Source organism: Zingiber officinale, chromosome 9A (assembly GCF_018446385.1).
Source record: "Zingiber officinale cultivar Zhangliang chromosome 9A, Zo_v1.1, whole genome shotgun sequence".
Lineage (NCBI taxonomy): Eukaryota > Viridiplantae > Streptophyta > Magnoliopsida > Zingiberales > Zingiberaceae > Zingiber > Zingiber officinale.
The window spans coordinates 24,400,199-24,421,897 of record NC_056002.1 but is presented as its reverse complement, the minus strand read 5'-3'; the positions used below and the strand labels follow the sequence as shown (position 1 = coordinate 24,421,897).

The 21,699-nt window shown below is 39.7% G+C and overlaps 1 long non-coding RNA gene across 1 annotated transcript; it reads right to left on the bottom strand.

Annotated features, from left to right (window-relative positions):
• Positions 1-353: 353 nt before the first annotated feature.
• On the bottom strand, positions 354-20,102 carry LOC122018796. The gene is made up of 3 exons (XR_006121912.1): positions 19,993-20,102; positions 19,585-19,708; positions 354-484 (listed from the first exon to the last, which is right to left on the bottom strand). It is a non-coding gene; the product is annotated as an uncharacterized LOC122018796 (long non-coding RNA).
• Between the last annotated feature and the right edge of the window lie 1,597 nt (positions 20,103-21,699).

Genomic DNA, 21,699 nt, shown 5'->3' with positions numbered 1-21,699 from the left:
AATTAGCAAATTTTGGTGAATTAATTTGAGCAAAAAGTAACCATGCAAGAAAAATAACATTATAATTATCTCAAGATGGACACGGGCATAATAAGTTATGTTTTACCAAAAAAAAAGGGAAATAAACAAAAAGCAATAGTTCACTTCACTGGGCCTTATTGAATAGTGTTTTTCTCTGGTGAATATGTTGCAGAAGGAGTTAAAGGAATGTATGGTTAAAAAGCTGAGAATAAGATAAGATTACAAAACACAATGCATTACAAAGAATTTAGCATAGCTGCATACAATTCTATATAATAACCTAAATTGCAGCCAATGTACTATCCCAACACCAGTTTAAGATAACTGGTCATTCCATTAAACAACAACAAATTAATGGTTTCAACTGTTTCGGATTGGCTATATAGATCTTGTTCCACCATTAAACAGTAAATAAGAATATATAAGGTATCACTTTTGGTAATATCTAAACTTTTTAAATTACCTTTGTTGGGTTCGTCGGGCCGCGAAAACCGCTTTTTCGCGTCGCGGAAACCCCGAGTCACCCAAAGCCGTAGATCCGTGCAAAGATTCGTAAACAAAACTTTTTCGAAAAACTTTTTCTTGTACGAGTTTGTAAAACTTTAGATCTACACTAGATGAAAGTTATACCTTCGAAGCGAAGCCCTTCGCTTATCCCGCTCGTCCAAGGGGTTGCCGGATCTCTAGACCGTCAAGCGCCGGTCCTCTAGAAGTATCCACACGGACACGTAGGTGGAGAAAACCTCACACAAAGGTGTGCTAGCACCTTGGTGAGATTCGGCCAAGCAAGGAGGAGAGGGAGAGGGAGAGCTTGAGAGGAAGAAGGAGGAAGAGTCACCACCCTTGAATCAAAAATGAATTCACACCAAGAAACAAAGTGGCCGGCCACTTCTCAAAAACTCACAAAATTAATTGCATTAATTGCAATTAATATGAAACCATTAAGAGAGTGGCTTTGTAACTTCCATGAGGTGGCACCCATGATGATGTGGAACATCATTATTGGTCCACCTAATGCCAACTCACCAATGAGGTGGCAAAAGGTCAAGTCAAAATTGACCTTTGGTCTTCCTTCTCTAGTCAAGTCAAACTTGACTCAATCTCTACCATGGTTGATCTAATCCAACCATTTGATTCAAGCCAATTTAATATAATGAATCTAATTCATTAAATTAAATTGATTTAATAAGTCATAATCTAAATTAGACTCATTAAATACATGAATCAACTTGAGTCGAACTCAAGTTAGCCCAATTAGGATTACTCTTAATCCAATTTGATTTATCAAATAAATCTAATCCTCTTGGTTCATCATATGAACCTAATCTCCATCTATTTGTCCTAAGTGTGTGACCCTATAGGTTCTTGTAACGTTGGCAATGCCCTAAACCCATTTAGGAGCATAAGTAATGAGCGGTATCTAGCAACACATCATTACTACCCAAGTTACAAGAATGTCGAGATCCGACATCACCTTGTGACTACCAACTGTGACTCCTCACAAAATAATGACAAGTGTCCTTCTATCCTAGACATCTAGATTGATCAATATGAGGCATAGACCGTGTCATCCTCTAATCAATCTAAATCTTGAACTCCAAGTAGACTCACTCGATCAAATGAGCTCAACATCTAATGTTGACTCATTTGGGCATGGTCATGCACTTAGTGGTCTCACTCTATCAAGAATACCGATGTCGCTCCCGTCATATGGGAGGGATAGATCTCATCTACATCACTCACATCCCTCTACATAATTCGTTATATACCCAGTAATCGCCTTTATAGTCCACCCAGTTACGGGTGACGTTTGACGAAACCAAAGCACATAACTCCTTATGTAGGGATCCATGGTGACTTCAGGTCTAAGGACTAATAGTCATACTAATAGCCACATGAGAAAGTATATGACACTCATATAACGATCCATGATACTTTCTCATAGCGGGTCATTCAGTATACATTCTCTAATGCATACCCATGTGTCAGCTTGATATCTCTATATCCATGACTTGTGAGATCAAGTCATCGAGCTGACCTACATGCTAGTCTTATTGTATTAACATTGTCCCTGAATGCTAATACTCGACTAGGAATGATTTAGAGTAGTGTTCCCTATATCATCTCACTATCGATTCAACTAATCGATTGATATAGGTATGAACCTTCTAATCAAGGACGCTATTATACTTAGTCTATTTGGCACTAATATAAATAAGTATAATAACCAAACAAATGCCTTTATTAATATAAAAGAATATGATATACATGAGTCCATACAATCATCAAATGATTGGCTCTAGGGCTCTAACTAACAATCTCCCACCAGCACTAGTGCCAATCAGTATAGGCTCTAAGGACTAAAGACCTAGTGTGACTATCATGCTTCCTCTGTGCCAAAGCCTTGGTCAAGGGATCTGCAATGTTAGCCTCTGTAGGTACTCTGCAAATCTTCACATCTCCTCTATCGATAATCTCTCGAATGAGATGGAAGCGCCGTAGTATATGCTTGGTCCGCTGGTGTTCGCCTGTGCTATAGCTCCATTGTTGTCACAATAGAGCTCAACTGGTCGCGATGTTAGGAACCACCCCAAGTTCGATGATGAACTTGCGGATCCAAACGCCTCCTTTGTTGCCTCCGATGCAACAATATACTCGGCCTCTGTCGTATAATCAGCGCTTCGAACTCTTCCAGGTGACAGCACCACCATTAATGCAAAATACGAACCCGACTGCGATCGGTAATCATCCCGATCGGTCTGAAAGCCGGCATCACCGTAACCCTTTACGCTTAGCTCATCATTGCCTCCATATATCAAGAAATATTCTTTAGTCCTTCGTAAGTACTTAAGAATATTCTTGACCGCTATCCATGACTTTCACCGGATCGGACTAGTATCTGCGTCATGCTCAAAGCATACGAGACATCAGGTCGAGTACATAGCATGGCGTACATGATCGATCCTATGGGTGAGGCATAAGGGATCTGATCCATGCGGTCTCTCTCTCTCTAGAAGAGGGACTTTGAGTCTCGAAAGACTCACGCCATGTGACATCGGTAGAAACCCTTTGGAGTTCTGCATGGTAAACCAAGGAGTACCTTGTCAATGTATGTACTCGACTTAGGCCAAGCAATCTCTTAGATCTATGTCTATAGATCTGTATCCCTAAAATGCGGATGCCTCACCTAAGTCCTTCATTGAGAAGCAACTCCCTAGCCAGGACAGATCAAGCATAGGGATGTCCTTCCCAATGAGTAGTATGTCATCCACATACAATATGAGGAAGACAACTATGTCCCCTACAACCTTCTTGTAGACACAAGGCTCATCTTCGTTCTTGATGAAACCAAACTGTTTGATCGCATCATCGAATCGAAGATTCCAGCTCCGAGAATGGCCTCTAGTCCATAGCCATTTCTCGGAATCTGGTCTACATCACAGCTTCCTGATACATCCTCGAGTAGGTTTCCATTCAGAAACGCGGTTTTGACATCCATCTGTCATATCTCATAGTCATGGTAGGTCGCAATAGCAAGCATGATCCGAATGGACTTAAACATCGCTACTGGAGAAAAGGTTTCATCATAGTCAATACCATGAATCTGCTTGAAACCTTTAGCTACCAAGCGACCCTTATAGATAGGTCCATCCATGTCAGTCTTTCTCTTAAAGACCCACTTACACCCAATGGGTTTTACCCCTTCAGGTGGATCAACCAAAGTCCATACTTGGTTGGTGTACATGGATTCCATTTCGGATCTCATGGCTTCTAGCCATTTCTCGGAATCTGGTCTCATCACAGCTTCCTGATAGGTGGTAGGCTCATCCTCTATGAGCACAATGTCGTCATGGTCAGACAAGAGAAATGAGTATCTCTCAGGCTGACGACGTACCCTATCAGACCTGCGAAGAGGTATGTCTACTTGAACCGGTTGTTGTTCCTCAACTCCTTGTGGAACAACATCATCCACAACACTTTGTGGTTCCAGTTCAATTTCCATCGAGGCATTAGTGCTATTGTTCGCATCTTGAACTTCTTCAAGATCGAACGCGCTCCCACTAGTCTTTCTAGAAACAAAGTCCCTTTCTACCTTTGCCACAACTACCTTGTGCTGACTGGGAATGTAGAAATAATATCCCTTAGTTTCCTTGGGATATCCGATGAAATAGCACTTGTCGGATTTGGGTCCTAATTTGTCTAAGACTTGACGTCGTACGTAAGCCTCACAACCCCAAATCCTCATGAAAGACACCTGGGCATCTCTCCCAGTCCATATCCTATATGGTGTCTTTATCACGGCCTTTGATGGAACTCGGTTGAGTATGAAAGCTGCCGTGTCTAGAGCATATCCCCATAGATATGTCGGAAGATTTGTGTGACTCATCATAGATCGTACCATATCTAATAAGGTACGATTCCTCCTTTCGGATACACCATTCCACTGTGGTGTTCCAGGAGGAGTGAGTTGAGATAAAATCTCACACTCAGCTAAGTAGTCACGGAACTCATGGCTTAAGTATTCACCACCTCGATCTGATCGAAGTATTTTAATACTCTTGCCAAGCTGGTTCTGTACTTCATTCTTGAATTCTTTGAACTTTTCAAAGGATTCGGACTTATGTGTCATCAAGTACACATATCCATATCTACTGAAGTCATCAGTAAATGTGATGAAGTATCTATAACTGCCTCTAGCAGCGACATTGAAAGGGCCACATACATCACTATGTATGAGTCCTAACAAATCAGTTGCTCTCTCGCTATGCCCACTAAAGGGGGTCTTGGTCATCTTGCCTCGTAGGCATGACTCGCATATCTCATATGATTCTAAATCAAATGAGTCCAGCATGTTGGAGTGTATACTGAAAGCCTAATCTGTGTAAACATTCATTATGAATAAAGAATCACATTTGGTCTAATTATCTACATTTGTTTGTAGTTGTTCATTTAATTTATATTGTAGATAACATAGTATGTGGTGTCACATACAGAAGATGATGTTATCAGTACCTTATAAATTATAAACAGTAGCTCACGACCAGAATGGAAAGGAACAAACCATTAGAAGGTCGTAGTGTAATTAGGTATTAGTTTATCTTGACTATATAATTACACTAGTACACTCAGAGTGTATTGAGTAGGACCATTTGAGGTCGTTCCTTTTATACTGACTTTATAAAGGAACAAAGACCTCAGTTATTATGGAAGTGTGTGCTCTTAATCCTAATATAATAACAAGCACATATGTTTGATATTTATTTCTTTAATTTATCAATGGGTGAGATTTAGTTCGATGAATCAATAAACCCGATAAATTGGGAAATGGTATCACTCATAGTGTGTGTTGTTGATTATAGAAGGAAACTGTGTCCTAGTGATACTAGGTTGATAATGTCCTCAAGAGGAGCTCATAAAGATTGTCATGTTAAACCCCGGTGGACTTAGTCCGACATGATAATAAAGTTGAGTGGTACTACTCTTGGACTTAGATATTAATTAAATGAGTTGTCAATAACTCACTTAATTAGTGGACATTCGATATCTTAAACACAGGGAGACTAACACACTCATAATAAGAAGGAGCCCAAAAATGTAATTTGGGATTGGTGCGGTAGTTCAATGATAGTTCTCTAGTGGAATGAATTATCATTGATAAAATTAAGTTGTGTGTTCGGGGCGAACATGGGATGCTTAATTTTATCGGGAGACCAAAACCAATTCCTCCTCTCGGTCCCTATCGTAGCCTCTTATTTATAGAGTACTATACCCACATATACCCACCTTCTATACCCACCTAAAGGGGGCCGGCCAAGCTAGCTTGGGAACCAAGCTAGGGCCGGCCTAAGCTTGGGTTTAAGGTGGCCGGCCCTAGCTTGAACCCAAGCTAGTAGGGTCGGCCATAATTAATTAAAAAGAAAATTAAATTTTAATGTTTATTATTATGTGGAAGATTTAATTTGAAAGAGAATTAAAATTAAAATATCTCTCTTGTAAAAGATTTACAAAAGATTAAAGAAAGAGATTAGATCTCTTTCCTTATTTGTAGATTGGAGAGATGTTTTATTTTCTCTTTAAAATTATTCACATGTTAATAAAATTAAAATTATAGATATTTCCTTTTATTAACCATGAAGAGATTTTAAAGAAATTTTATTTTTTAAAATTTCCGGAAACAAATAAGGAAAGTTTTAATTGTTGATTGAAACTTGTCCAATTTGCTTCCTATTGATTTGGCCAGCCATCATTGTTTAATTGGGGAAATATTATTTTATTTTCCTCAATTAAATCATGTCAAGGAAATTAAGGAAAATTTATTGTAATTAAATTTCCTAATTTACCTAAGCCAAGGAATATAAAAGAAGGGGTGAGGGTGCCTTCACAAGACACAACATCAATTATTCCTCTCCCTCTTTTGTTCCTTGGTGTGGCCGGCCATCATCTCCTTCTCTTCCTCTTGTGGTGGCCGAACCTCTCCCTCTCCCTTGGAGTTCTTTGTGGTGGCCGGATACTACTCAGAGAAGAAGAAGAAGGAGGAGAGAAAGCTAGCATCTCTTGGAGCTTGGTTAGTATTTTGGTTTTTCTCCTTGGTAAAGCTTTTCTTTTGTGGCCGAACCTTGCTTGGAGGAGAAGAAGGTGGTTGGTGGTTTCTCATCTTGGAAGATCGTTGCCCACACAACGTCCGAGGTTAGAAGAGGAATACGGTAGAAGATCAAGAGGTTTTTTCTACAAGGTATAACTAGTAATTTCTATTTCCGCATCATGCTAGTTATTTATGGAAATAATACCAAATACAAGAGGCTTACGTTCTAGTATTTCGAATATGTTTTTTCGAAGTTGTGTTCTTTTGTTTCTTTCTTTTCCTTGTGATTTGATTGTTCTCTTTGGTTAACCTAAAGTTATTTTAGGAAATTAAATATTAGCTTTCTATTAAAGGTTTTGTCTAGTCGGTGGTGGTTGCTCCCATATCCAAGAAGGCCATGTGCCTCGCCACGTCAGTACTGGGAACCTTTTATGGAAATTAATATTTAATGGAATTAATAACTTAAGGAGACTTGGGTCGAACGTGTTAAGTTCCGCAGGAGATCCAAGTCAAAACCTAAAAGAACAAATAGATTAAGTTTTGGATCAAACGTGTTAAGTTCCGCAGGCGATCCAAAATTTAATTTAAAAGAACACATGGTAGCTAGGAAAAGGTTCAGACCTTTGTACAAAATTTTTGTACAGTGGAACCTATAGGTTTTCCAAGTAGCAACCAACAATTGGTATCAGAGCTAGGGTTTTGCCTCTGTGTATTTGGTATTTAGTTTAATTATGCACATGTCATACATAATTTAGGCAGGATAATAGTAGGATGTGCTAACTTTGTGGATGCAGGATCCAACTATTATGGCTTTTAGTTAATTATGTGTGTGATTGGACCCTTGGACATGTCAAGGGCAATTTATATGTGTGTGCATGATTGTATTAAAATACAGCAGGAGCTGTATTTAGTTTTATTAGGATTTTATTTTTGATCTAGATACATGTACATTCCTTTTATGGAATATAGGATCAAAAATGTAAAATTCTATTTATGTCGCGGATCGAATCTTGCAAAGCGTGGAACCTTCTAAGGACCAGAGGCGCAACGGAACTAGGAGCAAGATGGATGCGACAGCTAGACCCTAGGCGGTGGCCAAATATGGCAGCAGCTTGGGATGACAACACACGGAGGACAATTTAGAGATAAAAGCCATAATAGTTGAAAATTAAATTTTCTATTTATTGCTTTTATATTGTGCTGTGTGTGCATGTTAGTTTACAAGTCTAGTAGACTAACATAGTTAAAATTCCTCATTTATAAATAACTAAGTGGGAGAGGGATTTTTAAATAAATCCCATGGTCTCCATTACTGGTTTGTAAGTGATGCAAACAAGCTTGCGCGTTGGCTCTGAGTGCCTTCCTCCATAACGGATGAGCTTGTTTGTGGATCACTAGAATAGACTTTCATTTTTGGATGACTATAGGAAATTAATTAAGAGCGTGTGATCTTCCCCAACGGAAGGGGCATAATCTTATTAATGGACTTAGTGTCAAGTAATGGTATACACTTAGACACATCTAATAGTATCCTCCCCAACGGAGTCACTATTATTATTTGTGTGACCAAATAATACCAACTATTAATTTTATTTGTCAAAAGTTAGGTTGACAAGATAATAAAATTAATGGGTTAAAACCCTCCTTTTACAAATGTTGAATTTGTATACGTCCACACTAACGTGGCATACAAAATTCACGGTGTGATGAGGTGTTGGTTAATTTAAAATAGTATTGTTTGAGGAATCAATATTATTCTAAATTTAGAGTTCTGACCAAAAGTTATTTGTGATTCTTAGGATGACTTTCAACCCATGTCCATCATACTTAAAGAGAATATACTGGACCAAACTACATAGATTGGAAAAGGAACCTGGACATTGTTCTGACTGCTGAAAGCTATAAATTTGTACTGACTGAACCTTGTCCTGATGCACCCACTGGTGAATCTACCCAAGAGGAGATTGAATATCATAAGAGATGGGTAAAGGCAGATGAGATGGCGCGGTGTTACATTTTGGCTTCAATGTCAAATGTATTGCAACATCAGCATCAAGATTTACCAACAGCCTATGATATTATGAACAATCTCAAGGAACTCTTTGGTCATCAGGATAGGGCTTCTAGGCAAGAAGCCATGAGAAAGATAATGACAGCCACCATGCAAGAGGGTACTCCTGTAAGGGATCATATCCTAAAGATGATGGCTTATCTGAACGAGATACAGATCCTTGGAGGAGAAATTGATGGGGAAACCCAGATCGATATGATCCTCCAAACGCTACCTAGAAGTTTTGAGCAGTTTCGCCTGAACTATAATATGAATAAGAGGGTTTATTCATTAGCGGAACTACTGACAGAACTTCAAGCAGCAGAAGGATTATTTCGTCACAATGCTCAAATTCACTATGTTGAAAATGGTTCTACTTCTAAACCGAAAGGAAAGAAGAAGAAGAAACAAGCTGGTTCAGCAAAGAAAGTGAATAAATCTCAGAGTACGGGATTTAAAGCTGGAATGAAGAAGTCGAAGGGCAAGTGCTTCATCTGCAAGCAGGCAGGACATTGGAAGGCGGACTGTCCTCGTAGGAACCAAAACAAAGATATATCTCATACTCTAGTTGTTGAAACATGTTTAGCGGTGTTATCTACCAGCACCTGGTGTGTAGATACGGGAGCCACTGATCATGTCTGCAATTCCTTGCAGGGGTTCCAGGAAACCCGACGACTATCTGAAGGAGAAATTACCGTCTACATGGGCAATGCTACTAAGGTGGCAGCTGTTGCAGTGGGAGACGTCTACTTATCTTTTAGTAGAAATAGGAATTTGGTTTTAAGAAATTGTCTTTATGTACCCAGTTTTAGAAAGAATTTAATTTCAGTTTCTAAACTGTTTTTAGATGGATATTCAGTTTCTTTTAGTAACGATGTAGTTATTAAAAGAAATAAAGTGATTATCTGTTCTGGTGCATTAGTTGGCAATTTGTATATTTTAAATCCAATTTCTTCCACAAAGCAAAACATGGAAATTTATAACTCATCTTCTAATTCTAATAAGAGAAAAGAACCTTCAGAAATGAACCAAGCATATCTTTGGCATCTAAGACTTGGTCATGTTAATTTAAGTAGGATTCAGAGGCTAATAGCCGATGGACTTTTGAGTTCATTAGAGTTGGAAAATTTTCCAACTTGTGAATCTTGCTTAGAAGGTAAAATGACCAAGAGGCCGTTCAAGGCCAAGGGGTATAGAGCCAAAGAAGTGTTAGAGTTGGTTCACTCTGATTTGTGTGGTCCTATGTCTGTCCAGGCAAGAGGAGGTTTTGAATATTTTGTCTCTTTCATAGACGATTATTCAAGATATGGATACATTTACCTAATGCGCCGCAAGTCCGAGTGCTTTGACAAGTTCAAAGAATACAAGGCTGATGTGGAGAAACGATTAGGTAAAAGTATCAAGACACTACGATCTGATCGTGGTGGCGAATACCTCTTAGGAGAGTTTAGGAATTACTTATCAGAGGCTGGGATTCAATCCCAATTGTCTGCACCTGGAACACCCCAACAGAATGGTGTAGCATAACGAAGGAATAGGACTCTTATGGAGATGGTTAGATCGATGATGAGTTATTCAGAATTACCAAATTTGTTTTGGGGATATGCTCAGGAAATAGCAGTTATGTTCTGAACTTAGTACCTTCTAAATCAGTTTCTTCTACTCCCATAGAATTGTGGAATGGGCGAAAACCCAGTCTAAGACATATTCGGATTTGGGGTAGTCACATGTCTGAAACCAGATGCTGATAAGTTAGAATCTCGTACATAAGTTCGCGTGTTTGTAGGATATCCCAAAGGAACGAAGGTGGTTTATTTTATAGTCCTAAAGACCGAAGGTCATTGTTAGCACCAATGCCCGCTTTTAGAAGAAGACTATATAATGGATCACAAGCCCGAGTAAAGTTGTTTTAGAAGAACTTAGAGAGGGCATGTCTACTTCAGTACCAACAAGACAAGATGAAGTACCACAAGAGACCGCAACACGTGTCACACATGATACACAACCACGGATGCCTCGTCGTAGTGGGAGGGTTGTGAGGCACTGAAAGATTCATGTTTTGGGAGAGTCTTGGACTTGATCCGGGTAAACATGCCTGATCCCAGGTCATATGACGAAGCACTCCAAGATATAGATGCGATCTTGGCAAAAGGCAATGAATTCAAATAGAGTCCATGTACTCTAATAAGGTTTGGGAGCTTGTAGAACCACCGATGGTGTAAAAGCCGTTGGATGCAAGTGGATCTACAAAAGGAAAAGAGGGATGGAAGGTAGAAACCTTCAAAGCTAGGCTTGTTGCAAAGGGTACACTCAAAAGAGGGAATCGATTATGAGGAGACCTTTTCACCGTAGCCATGCTTAAGTCTATCCGGATACTCTTATCCATTCGCTCATATGGATTATGAGATTTGGCAAATGGATGTCAAGACGACTTTCCTTAATGGAAGTCTTGAAGAGAACATCCATATGAAGCAACCAAAAGGGTTCATTGAAAAGGCAAAGAGCATCTAGTGTGCAAGCTCAATCGGTCCATTTATGGATGAAGCAAGCTTCAACATCCGGTTTAATGAAGTAATCCAGTCATATGGATTTATTCAAAGTCCGGATGAGTCTTGTGTATATAAGAAGTGTAACGGAAACGTGGTGGTATTTCTTGTACTATACGTAGATGATATTTTGTTAATTGGCAACAATGTCAAGGTATTATCAGACGTAAGGGTATGGTTGTCCAAACAATTTGATATGAAGGACTTAGGAGAATGTGCACACATTCTTGGGATCAAAGTTATAAGGGATCGTAAGAAAAGAATGTTGTGTCTATCCCAAGCTTCATATATAGATACAATCCTTGCTCGTTTTAGCATGCAGGATTCCAAGAAAGGTTTCTTACCTTTTAGACATGGAGTAGCTCTATCTAAAGAGATGTCTCCAAAGACATCAAAAGAGATAGAGGACATGAAAGCAGTTCCTTATGCTTCGGCTGTAGGAAGCCTAATGTATGCAATGCTATATACAAGACCTGATATCTGTTTTGCCGTAGGCATGGTCAGCAGATATCAGAGTAACCCTGGACAAGGACATTGGACTGCGGTAAAGCATATATTAAAGTACCTGAGAAGGACTAGGGATTATATGCTAGTTTACCAAGCAGATGATTTGCTCCCTGTGGGTTACACGGATTCAGATTTTCAATCAGATAGGGACAATAGTAAGTCTACATCAGGCTATGTGTTTACTTTAGGAGGTGGAGCCATTTCATGGAGGAGTGTTAAGCAGAAATGCGTTTCGGACTCAACCATGGAAGCTGAGTATGTAGCAGCCTCTGAGGCAGCTAAAGAAGCAGTATGGCTCAGGAACTTTCTAATGGACTTAGATGTGATTCCTGGTTTGCCCAAGATCATCACAATTTATTGTGATAATAGCGGTGCAGTTGCAAACTCGAAGGAACCACGAGCTCATAAGGCGAGTAAACATATAGAGCGCAAGTACCACCTGATACGAGATATCATGAAGCGAGGAGAAGTTGTCATCGCCAAGATTGCATCAGCGGATAACCTGGCAGATCCTTTCACTAAGGCCCTTCCGGCGAAAGCTTTCGATCGGCATGTGGAGGGAATGGGAATCAGATGTATGGTAGAAGATATGACAGCTTAGTCATTAGTATAAGTGGGAGATTGTTGGAGTGTATACTGAAAGCCTAAGCTTTGTAAACATTCATTATGAATAAAGAATCACATTTGGTCTAATTATCTACATTTGTTTGTAGTTGTTCATTTAATTTATATTGTAGATAACATAGTATGTGGTGTCACATACAGAAGATGATGTTATCAGTACCTTATAAATTATAAACAGTAGCTCACGACCAAAATGGAAAGGAACAAACCATTAGAAGGTCGTAGTGTAATTAGGTATTAGTTTATCTTGACTATATAATTACACTAGTACACTCAGAGTGTATTGAGTAGGACCATTTGAGGTCGTTTCTTTTATACTGACTTTATAAAGGAACAAAGACCTCGATTATTATGGAAGTGTGTGCTCTTAATCCTAATATAATAACAAGCACATATATTTGATATTTATTTCTTTAATTTATCAATGGGTGAGATTTAGTTCGATGAATCAATAAACCCGATAAATTGGGAAATGGTATCACTCATAGTGTGTGTTGTTGATTATAGAAGGAAACCGTGTCCTAGTGATACTAGGTTGATAATGTCCTCAAGAGGAGCTCATAAAGATTGTCATGTTAAACCCTGCAGTGGACTTAGTCCGACATGATAATAAGGTTGAGTGGTACTACTCTTGGACTTAGATATTAATTAAATGAGTTGTCGATAACTCACTTAATTAGTGGACATTCGATATCTTAAACACAGGAGACTAACACACTCATAATAAGAAGGAGCCCAAAATGTAATTTGGGATTGGTGCGGTAGTTCAATGATAGTTCTCTAGTGGAATGAATTATCATTGATAAAATTAAGTTGTGTGTTCGGGCGAACATGGGATGCTTAATTTTATCGGAGACCAAAACCAATTCCTCCTCTCGGTCCCTATCGTAGCCTCTTATTTATAGAGTACTATACCCACATATACCCACCTTCTATACCCACCTAAAGGGGCGGCCAAGCTAGCTTGGGAACCAAGCTAGGGCCGGCCTAAGCTTTAAGGTGGCGGCCCTAGCTGAACCCAAGCTAGTAGGGCCGCCATAATTAATTAAAAGAAAATTTAATTTTAATGTTTATTATTATGTGGAAGATTTAATTTGAAAGAGAATTAAAATTAAAATATCTCTCTTGTAAAAGATTTACAAAAGATTAAAGAAAGAGATTAGATCTCTTTCCTTATTTGTAGATTGGAGAGATGTTTAATTTTCTCTTTAAAATTATTCACATGTTAATAAAATTAAAATTATAGATATTTCCTTTTATTAACCATGAAGAGATTTTAAAGAAATTTTATTTTTTAAAATTTCCGGAAACAAATAAGGAAAGTTTTAATTGTTGATTGAAACTTGTCCAATTTGCTTCCTATTGATTTGGCCGGCCATCATTGTTTAATTGGGGAAATATTATTTTATTTTTCTCAATTAAATCATGTCAAGGAAATTAAGGAAAATTTATTGTAATTAAATTTCCTAATTTACCTAAGCCAAGGAATATAAAAGAAGGGGTGAGGGTGCCTTCACAAGACACAACATCTATTATTCCTCTCCTTCTTTTGTTCCTTGGTGTGGCCGGCCATCATCTCCTTCTCTTCCTCTTGTGGTGGCCGAACCTCTCCCTCTCCCTTGGAGTTCTTGTGGTGGCCGGATACTACTCGGAGAAGAAGAAGAAGAAGGAGAGAAAGCTAGCATCTCTTGGAGCTTGGTTAGTATTTTGGTTTTTCTCCTTGGTAAAGCTTTTCTTTTGTGGCCGAACCTTGCTTGGAGGAGAAGAAGGTGGTTGGTGGTTTCTCATCTTGGAAGATCGTTGCCCACACAACGTCCGAGGTTAGAAGAGGAATACGGTAGAAGATCAAGAGGTTTTTTTCTACAAGGTATAACTAGTAATTTCTATTTCAGCATCATGCTAGTTATTTATGGAAATAATACCAAATACAAGAGGCTTACGTTCTAGTATTTCGAATATGTTTTTTCGAAGTTGTGTTCTTTTGTTTCTTTCTTTTCCTTGTGATTTGATTGTTCTCTTTGGTTAACCTAAAGTTATTTTAGGAAATTAAATATTAGCTTTCTATTAAAGGTTTTGTCTAGTCGGTGGTGGTTGCTCCCATATCCAAGAAGGTCATGTGCCTCGCCACGTCAGTACTGGGAACCTTTTATGGAAATTAATATTTAATGGAATTAATAACTTAAGGAGACTTGGGTCGAACGTGTTAAGTTCCGCAGGAGATCCAAGTCAAAACCTAAAAGAACAAATAGATTAAGTTTTGGATCAAACGTGTTAAGTTCCGCAGGCGATCCAAAATTTAATTTAAAAGAACACATGGTAGCTAGGAAAAGGTTCAGACCTTTGTACAAAATTTTTGTACAGTGGAACCTATAGGTTTTCCGAGTAGCAACCAACACAGCAAACCATCCATATGGAGCTGGGATAAGCGCTTGTCATTTATATGACCTAAGCGACAGTGCCAGAGGTATGTTTGGTTCATGTCATTTGACTTGAACCTCTTGGTACTAATGTTATAGATAGGGTTCTCAAGGTCTAGAATATAGAGTCCGTTTATTAGTGGTGCACTACAATAGAACATATCTTTTAAATAAACAGAACAACATTTGTCTTTTATTATAAAAGAGTATCCTTTCTTGTCTAAACAAGAAACTGAAACTATGTTCTTAGTAAGAGCAGGCACATAACAACAATCATCTAAATCTAGTACAAGCCCAGAGGGCAGAGATAGCTGATAAGTTCCTACAGCAACAGCAGCAACCCGTGCTCCATTGCCTACTCGTAGGTCCACCTCACCCTTTGTCAATGCCCTGCTATTTCTCAGCGCCTGCACATCAGTACAAATGTGAGAAGCACATCCAGTATCTAATACCCATGATGTAGAAATAGATAGATTGACTTCTATAACATATATACCTGAAGTGGAAGTCTCACTTCGCTTCTTCTTAAGATCCTCCAAGTATACCTTGCAGTTCCTCTTCCAGTGCCCGGTCTGACCGCAGTGGAAGCAGGTAGCATCCTTGGCGACCCCTCCTTTAGGCTTCAGTGCCTTGCCTTTGCCCTTGGCTTGGGACTTTCCCTTGCCTTTGGGCTTGCCCTTGCCCTTGTGTTTCTGGACCATCAGAACAGAGTGGGGCTTAACCTTCTTAAGGTTAATCTCAGCAGTTCGTAACATGCTAAGTAGCTCTTGTCAATCTCGTTCATGTTATAGTTGAGAACGAATTGACTATAGCTATCCGGCAAGGACTGCAAGATCAAGTCAGTGGCCAGCTCTTGGCCAAGTGGGAACCCCAGTCTTTGTAGGTTCTCTATGTACCCAATCATCTTGAGTACATAAGGACCTACAGGAGCCCCGTCTGACATCTTGCACTGAAACAGTGCCTTCGAGATCTCAAATCTCTCATGCCTCGCTTGTCCCTGATATAGTTGGCGAAGATGCTCAACCATATCGAAAGCGCCCATCAACTCATGTTGCTTCTGAAGCTCTGAGTTCATGGTCGCGAGCATTAGACAGGACACATCTAATGCGTCGTCTTGATGCTTCTTGTAAGCATCTTTGTCGGCTCGCGGGGCATTGGCAGGAGGAGCCTCCAGAATGGGCTGCTCCAGAACGTACAGCTTACGCTCCTGGGTGAGAACTATTCTCAAGTTCCTGTACCAGTCCAGGAAATTCGCTCCGTTGAGCTTGTCCTTCTCAAGGACAGATCGCAGTGAGAAGGAATTTGTGTTCGACGTCATGGTTATCTACAACAGAAAATTTGTAGAAATAAATATCATATTCTTTAAAACATTTAATTAGGCCTTTAATTAAATGATGCTCCCACTGAATACTATAATTCTTGTGGGACAAGATCCACATCATACTAACCCTTGAGTTAGCTTTGGCTAATACGCCCAAGGCTTAGTATGATCGGTAGGTAACGATTACCAATTACATCTCTATGCAACTCTTGTTTATAGAATAAAATCCTCATTTATATTAAAACTCGAGTTAGCTTTGGCTAATACGCCCGAGAGTTAATATAGATGTGATTTTCACCTATCTTTCCAACTATTGGAAGAATGCCTATAGTTGACTCGATCCAACCGAGTAACTATGAATACTCAATCTAATTGAGTTTGTATTCACCCATGCGTTGATAGGCGGGACCAAGATTGTCCCTCCGTACCCTACCAAGATAATATGTATTGCTCTGCTTTGGCAGATTCAACAATACATGTGATCGAGGTAGTGATAGGTATCACGGCACGGTTAGGCATTTTAGAGTTGGTTCGATCTAGATCTAATCTAATCGAGAAGGATGCATCTTGTGCACGACTTAGATCTAATCTAATCGCAAGGGTGCATCATGTGCACGACTTAGATCTAATCTAATCGTTAAGGCACTAATTAATTAATTAATTATTAAACATGCATCAAATACATAACAATTAATTAATTAATCTATTTGTGATTTAGTCATGGCCCTACTACGATCTTCTCAAGCCAATGAGAAGATCGAATGGTCAACCTAGGGTCAACAGCTTCTCCAAGCTCCTCCCTTTGACCACCTTGTGTTGCTCGTGCCCGCCTCGGAACTCCGTCTCGTGTGGACCCTCCACCGCTCCAATTTGTACATTACAATTTGAAACTCGAGTTACATTCGAGTCTAAATCTAATTTACAACCAGAATATAAGAGAGAGGCACGACTCGCAGGTCGCGAAAATAAAATAAAATTACAAGCACGCACATCATATAACGGCACGCAGGCCGTATTATGAATTACAACACATTGTCCAATCAAATTGGGTCTTTGGGCCATGACTATCACAAATTTAATATATAATCCAAAATTATATATTTTCATAATTTTCTATAATTTTTAAAATTAATTTTTAAAATTTTTACGAGTAAAATCTCCCGGCGGTCCCGTTTAGCGGTTTCGGGCGCAATCGCAGAACGGATCCCCTTGCGGGGCTCAGGGGAAGCGCCCCTACCCGCGATCTAACCATCGCGAGGGTTCCTTTGCGATCCTTCATCCCCTAAACCCGCTGTCCCAAAACGATTTGGGCCGAGACATTGCCGTTTCGGAAAAATCTTCCCGGCGGGTTCGTTTTTAGCGATTTCGGGTGCAATCGCGGAGCAAATCCCCTTGCGGGGTTAGGGGCAGTACCCCTACCCACGATCTAACCATCGTGAGTTGCTCCTTTGCGATCTAATGGCACCCAACCCCGCTGTCCCAAACGAATTTGGGGCAAAACGAAGCCGTTTACAAGAAAACTTTCCGGTAGCCGAAGCCTACAAGTGCCGAGACACTTGTGCTTCGCTTCTACGGAAAAATTACTCATAAAAACTCTAAAAACTCAATTTTTACAGAAAATTACAGAAGGTATATTTTTCATAAAAATACAAATGAACTCGTACAAGTCTTTGTCGGGCCGCGAAAACCGCTTTTTCGCGTCGCGGAAACCCCGAGTCACCCAAAGCCGTAGATCCGTGCAAAGATTCGTAAACAAAACTTTTTCGAAAAACTTTTTCTTGTACGAGTTTGTAAAACTTTAGATCTACACTAGATGAAAGTTATACCTTCGAAGCGAAGCCCTTCGCTTATCCCGCTCGTCCAAGGGGTTGTCGGATCTCTAGACCGTCAAGCGCCGGTCCTCTAGAAGTATCCACACGGACACGTAGGTGGAGAAAACCTCACACAAAGGTGTGCTAGCACCTTGGTGAGATTCGGCCAAGCAAGGAGGAGAGGGAGAGGGAGAGCTTGAGAGGAAGAAGGAGGAAGAGTCACCACCCTTGAATCAAAAATGAATTCACACCAAGAAACAAAGTGGTCGGCCACTTCTCAAAAACTCACAAAATTAATTGCATTAATTGCAATTAATATGAAACTATTAAGAGAGTAGCTTTGTAACTTCCATGAGGTGGCACCCATGATGATGTGGAACATCATTATTGGTCCACCTAATGCCAACTCACCAATGAGGTGGCAAAAGGTCAAGTCAAAATTGACCTTTGGTCTTCCTTCTCTAGTCAAGTCAAACTTGACTCAATCTCTACCATGGTTGATCTAATCCAACCATTTGATTCAAGCCAATTTAATATAATGAATCTAATTCATTAAATTAAATTGATTTAATAAGTCATAATCTAAATTAGACTCATTAAATACATGAATCAACTTGAGTCGAACTCAAGTTAGCCCAATTAGGATTACTCTTAATCCAATTTGATTTATCAAATAAATCTAATCCTCTTGGTTCATCATATGAACCTAATCTCCATCTATTTGTCCTAAGTGTGTGACCCTATAGGTTCTTGTAACGTTGGCAATGCCCTAAACCCATTTAGGAGCATAAGTAATGAGCGGTATCTAGCAACACATCATTACTACCCAAGTTACAAGAATGTCGAGATCCGACATCACCTTGTGACTACCAATTGTGACTCCTCACAAAATAATGACAAGTGTCATTCTATCCTAGACATCTAGATTGATCAATATGAGGCATAGACCGTGTCATCCTCTAATCAATCTAAATCTTGAACTCCAAGTAGACTCACTCGATCAAATGAGCTCAACATCTAATGTTGACTCATTTGGGCATGGCCATGCACTTAGTGGTCTCACTCTATCAAGAATACCGATGTCGCTCCCGTCATATGGGAGGGATAGATCCCATCTACATCACTCACATCCCTCTACATAATTCGTTATATACCCAGTAATCGCCTTTATAGTCCACCCAGTTACGGGTGACGTTTGACGAAACCAAAGCACATAACTCCTTATGTAGGGATCCATGGTGACTTCAGGTCTAAGGACTAATAGTCATACTAATAGCCACATGAGAAAGTATATGACACTCATATAATGATCCATGATACTTTCTCATGGCGGGTCATTCAGTATACATTCTCTAATGCATACCCATGTGTCAGCTTGATATCTCTATATCCATGACTTGTGAGATCAAGTCATCGAGCTGACCTACATGCTAGTCTTATTGTATTAACATTGTCCCTGAATGCTAATACTCGACTATGAATGATTTAGAGTAGTGTTTCCTATATCATCTCACTATCGATTCAACTAATCGATTGATATAGGTATGAACCTTCTACTCAAAGACGCTATTATACTTAGTCTATTTGGCACTAATATAAATAAGTATAATAACCAAACAAATACCTTTATTAATATAAAAGAATATGATATACATGAGTCCATACAATCATCAAATGATTGGCTCTAGGGCTCTAACTAACAACCTTTTTGATTAATAAAAGTTCTTTAGTCTTCCATTCTCTATTTTACCTTGAACTCTAATATGTTTACCTTGAACTCCATTCTCCCTTTTCCAGAATTTGATTAGGATTGCCAACTTTTAGTTACCTGTAAATTTCAGAAATGAGTGAATGAAAAAGGTTCTTAACTAGCTTTCATATCCATTGAAAAAGAATTTCACAAGTAATTTTCTTTATGAATTTTTTCAACTCTATGTTTCTAGAAATTTTACTCTGAAATATGTAATTGCAAAAAAGTTATGCATCCTAAAGAAAAGCTAGCCAAAGATTTGGCTCTGCTAGCTAATAGAGCACAGAGTTGTAAAATCTCCAGGTGTTTTAAGACGGTGAAAATAACCAAATCGAGCCAATACAACGAGAATCAAGACTAACCGAAGAAGACCTTGGTGACTGGTGGACAACCACATCTGCTTGACAACCCTACGCCGACCAACAGATCCAAACCTTGTATGGATCCCGACGAATGATTCACCTTGTGGCGCTCTGGCACTCCACCACTAGCTCCGTCGCTGCCATTATAGTCCCACACCATAGAGACGAGGGTGGCACGGTTGAGTAGGTAGAGAGTGAAGAGGAAGATTGCCTTCAGCCCTTCCTTGATTGACCGGATCGGCATGACCCTGGGGCCGCAGAAGAGATCCAGGAGGGCAGCGATGAGCGGAGCGAGGAAGGCGGAGCGCAAGGCGTAGCGCGGAGGCAAAGAGGGAGGCAGAGCACTGAAGGTTTCGGCAGAGAGAAGGGGTTTCGGCAAAGAGGAAGGGTTTCGCGGCGAAGAGGGTGTTTAAGGTTTACAGCGGAAAACTTTCGGTGAAGAGGGAGTCGCGGGATGCATTTGCGGCAGAAAGAAGTTTGGTTCTAGGGATTTGATGGAAAGAATGGTAGGATTCACAAGGTATTAACAACGTGCTCCATGTGTGTCAATAATATTTAACTAATATTTTAAGTATAATAATATTAACAGCGTGTTCTGCACACCGTTAATATTAAATTTTAACAGCATATTTTGTACGTCGTAGAAAAGTTTATTGACAACATATTTTTTTTATACGTCATTATTTGTATAAACATTATATTATTCGCAGCGCACATAATTGGGTGCGCCGTAAAAACTATTATTAACGGCGCACCCTAATCGCGCGCCGTTGATGATGCGTTGCGGAAAGTCATATTTGTTGTAGTGACCTCCCCAATTGTAACCAAGTAAATCTCGGTGTGCCTTTTACTTTTCTGATTTTATTTATTTCTTTTATTTTATGCAAGTGTCAGTTTAAGAGTTCGAGAAGGGTTGGTTTGTTTTTGAATTTGCAAGCTATCCAACCCCCCTTCTAGCCGGCTGTAACGGTCCTACAGTGATAAGCTGAAGAAGGCCAGTGGCAATTTTGGGCCGCTTTGGTAAGTCAGAGAGGGAGACTCCGGTGGCATGGTGACCTCTGGAGTAGGGTTTTCATTGAGAGATGTAGGGATTTCAGCAGGGATCTCCTTATGAACATGAACATTATGGATAACCATCTCTTCAATGGCTTGAATGGACTTTGTATCATCATCCTTAGCCATAGCAACCTTTTCCTCAACAAGCACTGGTAGTGTAGGTAAAGGCTCCTCCTCTACTGGTGGAGTAGGCTCTTTGACTACCTGTTTCAGAGGCTCCTTCGTAGCTTCCTCTGGCTTCTTCTCCTTAGCCTCAGATGCAGTCTCCTCGACCACATAGTCGGCGAGCTTCTTAGGCCCATTGATGGCTTTGTTTAACTTTGCGAAAGTGTTTGCAAGGCCATCATTATCTGATAGATAACCAAATCCTTAAACCTCATTTATGTCATGTCCTCTAGGAGGAATAATTTTCTCTCTGTCTTGGACGGAAGGAAAATAATACTCATCATCAATCACGGTTAAGCTTGCATTAACACTTTCATCATCTTCTAAAACGACCAAGTCAATATCCTCCATAATCTCTATGCCAAAGAATGCATATTGTGAGGCATTAAATAGAGACCCCTTTCAAATTTGGATTCTTCAGTGTCAAATTACTTCTCTAAGTCATCTTCGAATCCGTCCAAGTTGTCTCAAGTGTCGAAGCTATCA